This window comes from Silene latifolia, chromosome 1 (genome assembly GCF_048544455.1).
Source record: "Silene latifolia isolate original U9 population chromosome 1, ASM4854445v1, whole genome shotgun sequence".
In the NCBI taxonomy this organism is placed as follows: domain Eukaryota; kingdom Viridiplantae; phylum Streptophyta; class Magnoliopsida; order Caryophyllales; family Caryophyllaceae; genus Silene; species Silene latifolia.
The window spans coordinates 27,049,473-27,057,920 of record NC_133526.1 but is presented as its reverse complement, the minus strand read 5'-3'; the positions used below and the strand labels follow the sequence as shown (position 1 = coordinate 27,057,920).

General features: G+C 27.8%; 1 long non-coding RNA gene across 1 annotated transcript; it reads left to right on the top strand.

The window, feature by feature from the left end:
- Positions 1–2,003: 2,003 nt before the first annotated feature.
- LOC141657273 (uncharacterized) lies at positions 2,004–5,133 on the top strand. Its single transcript, XR_012548706.1, has 4 exons — positions 2,004–2,101; positions 3,186–3,334; positions 3,498–3,575; positions 3,904–5,133. It is a non-coding gene; the product is annotated as an uncharacterized LOC141657273 (long non-coding RNA).
- The last annotated feature ends 3,315 nt before the right edge of the window (positions 5,134–8,448 follow it).

Sequence of the window (8,448 nt, the reverse complement as noted above, 5' to 3'; positions counted from 1 at the left end):
ATATTTTTAAGTTTATGTGTTTTTTTTTTCAAAACTGGAATAGATTATTTTATAGTCTTTAATACTATTTTTATTTTTATATAGGATCATGGACATAAGTATAACAAGAGATGGATCAAATTCTTGAAATAGTAATAAGGAACTTAAAAAATTTTATGAATCTTTTGGAATTCGGATTTAGGGAATATAGTTTTTTAGATTATTGAGCAATTGAAATGAAAATTTAATTCGTAATACATGGACTAGATACCGACCATACCGTTGAATCGTATCTAATACTTTTCTATCGATATAATAAATGTTTTTCGGATGTAAATAATATTTGAAGCATGCACGTGGTGATAAGACTTCAAGATATTTCTATGGGAGGGTTGATGGAGAGGTCTGGAAATAATTTGGAGATGACTATACTGAGGTATTGAGTTTACAACCTTATAAGGCATCATTGAAGATTTTTCCATACGGAATTTATTATATACGGATGGTTTCAACTTTTAATATTTAAAAAACTCACTTTATTATATTGCGGAGTAAAAGACACGTATATATAATGAGTCGTCTTTGTCATTGCTCCGTTGTCAAGTTTCTCAAAATTAGTAGCTACCACATTGTCACTTGCAGGATTCGATTTAAAAAAATAAACCAAAGTGGTCAAAGAAATAAGGTATCAACTAACTAATTTCTATGTATTTCAAGACTGTATATTTTTAAATGGATCAACAACTAATTGCTTAAACAAATATTAACAATACGATAAAATATCAAAACTAAAATAGATGAACCCGTGAAATTCACGGGTCACAAACCTAGTTGTTGTTAATATATGTATAGTATTATTGTTAATGCATTTTCAAAAGCAAGGGGCTGTGGTCGTCATGGAGTGTGTAACTGTATATCTAGCTTAACTCTTTGGTTGTCATTATGGTGTAGTTGAGTGATGTTTGTAAAATCCTACAAAAGGTTATTTGTGAAGACTAATAAAAGTCGGGTCAATAATACTCCTTATATATCTTAATTCTTGACGAATGACATGTTCATAAAAAAAATGGTTGTTAATTAATTTCAATCATACAAATATGTGATTTTTGAAATATGTTTCTGAATATTTTGCTAGGGGTGGCAATCGGAAGTGGCCAACAACCTATAGTGACATATGTATATTCGATTATCAAGCACATTATTGGATACTCAATTGGATGTGTCATACCAAGACTACAATATGAGAAGAGCTCCAATGGGATATGGTTTTTGGTTTATTATTTCAAACTATAAGTAGTATTAATAATAGCAAGTGCTCATAAAAGCGGGATACATACAGAGGCCAGCTCAGCAACCAGGGGCAAAGGAAAAAGAACTGAATTTTCATGTGTGTATTAATTGAAATAATTGCTCGGCACATTAATACTTTAAACAGTTCTACGTGGTCGAAATTTTTATGCTAAATTCCTAATTCAAAAGCCGTATATAATTTGTCTAGAAAAGATACCTTAATGTAGATTTTGATTATGAATGTATGGTTATTGATTGTACAATGTACGTAACATTTGGTTGCATTTATAATGTGTGTCTTATAGATTGTATGCATATGTCTTCAAGGTGTTTATTATACAAAGTCTACTGACGATGACTTTTATGCTATGAACAATTGGGTTTACAATTAAGAATCTATAATAAATTATAAAAAAAATTATTTTCCCGCCTACTACCCTGCATCACCAAACATTGTATTTTATCCCTTCCTAAATGAGCTCCTAAACTACAGCATATTTATAGTATAACCATTTTAATATTATCTTTCAACACGTTTACTGCCATCAATTGCTAAAATATTGATTGGCATCAAATCTATATAAAACTATAATACAAGAATCTATCTATCTATATAAAACTATAATACAAGAACCACTATACATACTATTGGACACGTGTCATTTTTCTTTGAAGAATTTTCCCGCTCATAACTTATGCGTCTTAACCCTAGACTATGTATAAACAATAAACAATAAACAATATACAGTGCATCGTTATCCAGCCGCCACCCATCCTCTACCCTTCTCTCATTCTCTTACATTTGCTTCCCCATAAACAATATGCCTCTTAGGCCCTGTTCTTTTGGACTGAAATTGTCTGAATCGAATCAATCGAATCAATCGAATCGAATGGAGTGAATGAATCGAATCGAATGAATGGAATCAATCAATCAATCGAATCAATCAATCGAAATAATAATAAAAAGATTATATTAATAATAATAATAATAATAATAATAATAATAATAATAATAATAATAATAAATATTATAATAAAAATAATACCAATAATAATAATAATAAATATTATTATAATATTATTCATTAATAATAATAATAATAATAATAATAATATATTATTATAATCTAATAATAATAATTTAATAAGATATATAAAAAATAAAATAGTAATATAATAATAAATATAATAATAATAATAATAATAATAATAATAATAATATATTAGTAATATAAATGATAACATTATTAATAATAACTAAAAAATAAATAATAATATAATAATAATAATAGGTCTAATATAATAACTTATTAATATAATAATATTAAATATAATAATAATAATAATAAATATGTGATTAATAATATTAATAATAATGAGTATATTAATAAAATAATAAATATAATAGTATAACTTATTAATATAATAATATTAAATATATTATCAATAATATTAATAATAATAAATATATTAATAAAATAATAAATATAATATAATAATAATAATGATGATGATAATAATAATAATAATAATAAATATATTAAATATAAATATAATAATGTAAACAATACGAATTAATTATTAATAAATATAATAGTAATATAATAAATATAAAAATAATATAATAATAATAATAATAATAATAATAACAATAATAATAATAACAATAGTAAATACATTATAAAAAATAATAATAATGATATCAATAAGAATAAAAATAGTAATGTTGAAATAAATTAAATCGAATCGAATCGAATCGAATCGAATCGAATCGAATCGATCGAATCGAATCGAATCGAATCGAATCGAATCGAATGGAGCCGAATCGAATCGAATCGAATCGAATGGAGTGAATCGAATCGAATCGAATCGAACTTATTAGAACTGAAATTAAGTCCAAAAGAACAGGGCCTTAGACTCTGCATTTGCTTCTGCCGATTTCCTCTTTATTGTTCTTCTTTGCATTTTTCTCTTTATTGTCCATATATTATTCAAGAAAAAGAGATCTAAAATTATTATAGCAATGATCAAAGCAAAGGTTATCAGATTGAGGATGTATTTAATGGTTAGTAGATGCACTTTCAAGTAAATTGCATCATTTATCGTCGTAATTTCATTTTTATTTGTTTTAATGAATGTAGACTTTTTGGGATTGGACTTAGATAGTGGAAATTTTATTGGTGTGTTATTTTGCCGATTTACGTCATGATTCCTAAAATTTTCTCCAGAAAACATGGAAAAGTTAGGACAACTCTGATTAGGTGGTGACGGAGTTTCAAGTTCAATTCATTGCATCATTCACACGGGTATGATCATTCATCCTCATCGGTCCATTTTAATTAGGGTATAGTTGGTTTTGATATGGTATTGAGTTGTTGTTCAAATTTATTTAACTTCTTTCCCCATTTTAAGATATAATTGAACGGATTTTGTTAACTACCTTGAAAACATTATCTAATTTGTTTTGATATTACTTATATGTGATATGTGGCACATGTATTGTTAGTTTCTTCTGACAACAAGATGCTCGGAATTGTATTTAAAAGTGGTTTTGGTATTTACGCTGAACTTATATGTTGATTTATGATCTTTCGGATTATGAATATGTAAACTTCTTATGAACTTTGAATGTAGAGTTACTTATTTAATATTCATGAGAGGAGCGTAATCTGAAGCTACAAATCGATTGAATTGCACAAGACGAGGTTAGCATTCTAATTTATTTTTTTCCCAGTTTACTACCAATTAATTTCATGTGTATTAATGTCCAGTTTGAATTTAATCTCTCAAACATTTATCTTTTATGGTTGTCTATCAGTCTATGTTTTTGCTTCCCTGGTTTAGTTCTAGAAATTTTATCTATTGATAGCATATTACTCCTTCACTAAAACCCACCATTAAACCCTTTAATTTTTAGAATGGTCAACGCTTATTGGAAAAACTAATTATTCAACATTTATATTTTTGGTTAGCTTATTATATCAACTAGAGGAGTAGATGATTTAACTGTAGAGAAATGTTATAGTGGACAAGAATTGAGTGCCTTTAATTTACAATTCTTCTTTTAATCATAGATATATTGATATATTGTGCATTAGTGGAGTACGGACTACAGAGTATGTTGGACGCGAAAATTACATCTTAGAATTGAGTAATGATAGTATCATATGATAATGATTAATGCAAAAAATACTCCTTAGAATTGAATCTTTTAATCAGCCTATGAGGGAGATGTCATTTCTATTCTTCCTCATCTTTTCATTTCATTTTTGATGTGTTCCTTTTTCTTTGATTAACTTTAATTTGATTTTAGCCTTTGATGGATAATGACTATACCAATGCTTTTTTTGTTGCCTATGTTTAATATTTTTACATGTATACTTATATTAGTGAATTATATACATTCATTTCTAGGAATTTGTAGTAGAAGCTTACTACCCCACATCACCCCTAAGTCTCTAACCTTAATCTTTAGCTAGACAATTGCTATCCATTTAAGATTGCCCTTTATATAGATTCGTTTTGATCATTTGTTTAGACTGTTTATCAATGAACAAACCTAAAGAACTCATTAACACGGGAACATATGAAATCTTATAAATAACCGAAATGTTTGTAGCAAGTACTATACCTAAGCAATTACTCAAATATGGTAATTTTATCACTTGATATAAAGAATAGCATAGTTACTCTGTATTTTTTTGTGCTCTAGCTGCTTGCTTTTTTCCTTTTTCTTTTTTAGTTCTTTTGGTCATGCATCTAATAGATTTCTGATTTAGGTTCTGTTTTTGTATTATTGCCATTGAGTTTTACCCTTTTAGAAGTTTGAAACATAATCACCCGTGACGCTATTTTTCGTGCTTTTCGTAGAATGGGAAAGATATACAGGGATCTGTAGACAAGGGGATTAAGGGCCATTTTATTTGAGAAGGATGAAGCTAAAGTACCTACACATTGTTGAATCCTACTATGACTTCTGCTTGCTTTACTTCAAATTTAGTAAGCATGAAGGGAACATGATTGACACTGAATCTCTTATATTGTGATGATATTAGATGAATTAGTCTTCATTGTCATGTATTACAACATTTATCGGGCATATATTAACTTTTGAAGTTATGTGTTCCAACTGCTAATTACATTCCATCTCATTTATCTTCTCAAATATCATGAATGTTGTCTACTTAGTGTAGTTCAATTTCTTTTTATCTCCTTGATTGAATAAAGTAAGATTTTAGAGCAATTACATGCATGTACAGATGTATAAACAAGATAAATGTACTGCGCTAACACGAAACGATGAATTGATATATATTTTTTAAATGTTTTGTTAAAAGTTCATTATAGTTTTTGCAACACAATTTTACTAACAGATTTTAAAACTATTTGAGAGTAGTCGTTATCATTAGTCTCATTAACTTTTTCTTACTTATATTTGCTAATAAAATTAGAAAGATCATTGATTTGTAGTTTAAATATTTACTATATTTAGCAATGGTATAATTATTTTGGAATAAATTTTGAGCAAAAGTGGACAATGAAATTGAGATGGAGGGAGTATTACATTAAATTAAATCGGTATAATTTTTTGTTAAAAATAAAATTAGTATGATTATTATAAAAATAAGTATGAAATTAAATAATCACTTTGCTTCATAATTAAGAACAAAAGGTTCATCGAAAATATCTAATGAGGTATGAAAAAGTCGTCTTTCACTAGCTTAGTATGAAATCAGGTCTCTCTCAAGTCTTTGTGTACCGTAACTTTAATATAGAGATCATACAAATTGACGTTATACAATATCTCATTAAATATCAAGATACATTTTTGACATCATAAAAAATCGATTAATATTATTTTTATATTTTACTTTATAATTTTGTCCAACAAATTAGTATGATGTGTGATGTATGGGGTGCTCCCTCCTTTTAAAGACACATACCTCCATATTCGTCCTACAATGGAACTACATTTATTAGATTTAACAATTCTTGAAAGACATTCTCATAATAAACTTTATGTCAGTTTAATTCATTTGCCACTATGTAGATCCGGAAAATAAAGAAATCGAATTTCATATACTCTATATTCCTTTCCAATTAATACAATTTAGTACGAGAAATTACAATGCCTTTATTCATGATCGTGCAATTTTGCACGGGTTTAAGCTATTGATAGTAATAATTAATTAAAATTAAATATAAGTTGTTCGCGGTAAGTTATTGTACATTTAACCAAAAATCATCGAATTTAAAAATAATTAAAATGATAAAATAATTAAAATGATACAAAGGCATGATGATTTGACTGTGCGATTACTCCAACAATATTACATTCCCGTAAATTGCGAGGTAAGAGGGTAAGTGACTATTTCCAACACCATTAACTTGTTATTATTACATTAAACTTTTATAAACGTTTATTTATACGGTATACTATGTATGCCCGTGCAATTTTGCACGGGTCCAAAGTTAGTTGTTCCACTAAGAGTGAAATCTCGTTAGAGTTGACCTAAGGGATTTCTTGGACCGAAAGGTACAAACACTCTACGTCTATCTTAGCATCTTGACCTAACTCATTTCTTATTACATTAATGAACCATTGGCCCTAGTTTTCCCTTATTGCATTAGTTTTACCTTGTACATTTGATAATTATCTTTTCATTTAGTTAAATCAAAATCAACCTTGTATTCGACTAGAATATAACTAAACCGGGACTTACAGCCTAACTCACCATCTTTGTGGATCAATACTCGACTTATCCTAGTTCTATACTTAGATAGTTTATAAAACCCCGACCCAAATCTAGGGTCGGAAGTAGTCACTCAGGGTAACTCGCCAGGTTGTGTACATAGCCCACGGATTAGCACGGGTCTTTCCAACGTATTTTTTCCTCACTCATGCGCATACTGGGAACCTTTCCATGAGGTCACCCATCCTAAGGATATTCCGAGGCAAGAACGCTTAAATGTGGAGTTTTTTTGCATAGATAACCAGAAAAAAAAAAGTGCACTTTGTTGATATGATTAGTACTTTCAATCCCTTTAAGCACTATTTATGTAAGACGCTTATCAATGGACTTTTTCAAGCGAGTACCCCATTGAATAACATCTTCAGTTTAGTGGAGTATCACATAGTTGTTTTAATTTATTTGGTTAAGGGGTGCGCGATAAACTCTTCGTCAATCTTACTTGTCATCCTCAGATGAGACCCGATAGTTTTCAAGTATATATTATGTTTTTTTGAAAACATTATGTGTTCCAGAATATCAAGAGTTAAGATTCTCTAAAAATTTTATTTACTATTTATTTTCGAAAACTTCACGAATATCAAAACTCTCAGATATATTTTTATTTAATATTTACATGAATAAAAACAACCATTTAGGTAATACTTGATTATGGTAGTTAGACTTGTTCAAAACTCTTCGTCAATCTCTCGATCCATTTTTGATTTTACTTATGTTGTTAGACTTGTTTAATAGATTCAAGTAATTTACGATTAAGATTTTTCTTCCCGCTTCTTAATAACCTTTATATGTGTATTTGAGCCAAAATGTTGAGTGAAGAAAAATACGATAATTGTGTGAGGTTAAGATATATGGTGAAACAATTATTCTAATATAAATGCACATATAAAGGTTATTAAGAAGCAGGAAGAAAAATCTTAATCGTAGAAGAAAAATACGATAATTGTGTGAGGTTAAGATATATGGTGAAACAGTTATTCTAATATAAATTAAAAAGATATTAGATGTGAGACGATTACTTTAGTACTAAATAGAAACTAAAACATATTAGATCATACAAAATAAAGGTACACGAATCTAATACTTGTACCGTATAATGAAATAAATTAAAAATACAAATGTTCACAATTACCAACAGTGATACGTATACGGTAGTGCAAAAATTTGTTCATTATAACTCGATCCACCTACAAAAATGTCTTAAGATCCGTCACCATTATCCACTGAATTTTACAAATTTAATCTTGAAGACGGTTAATTAGTATTGTTAACACAATTAACTTTTAGAGTACTCATCTTATAACAACTGATTGTCATTTTTCCTACATATGTTATTGTTTTGTAAGATGATGAAAATAAATTACCATTTTTTTAGCAAAACAGAAGTTCTAAATAATTAACAAAAAAATGATAAAAATACATACAACAA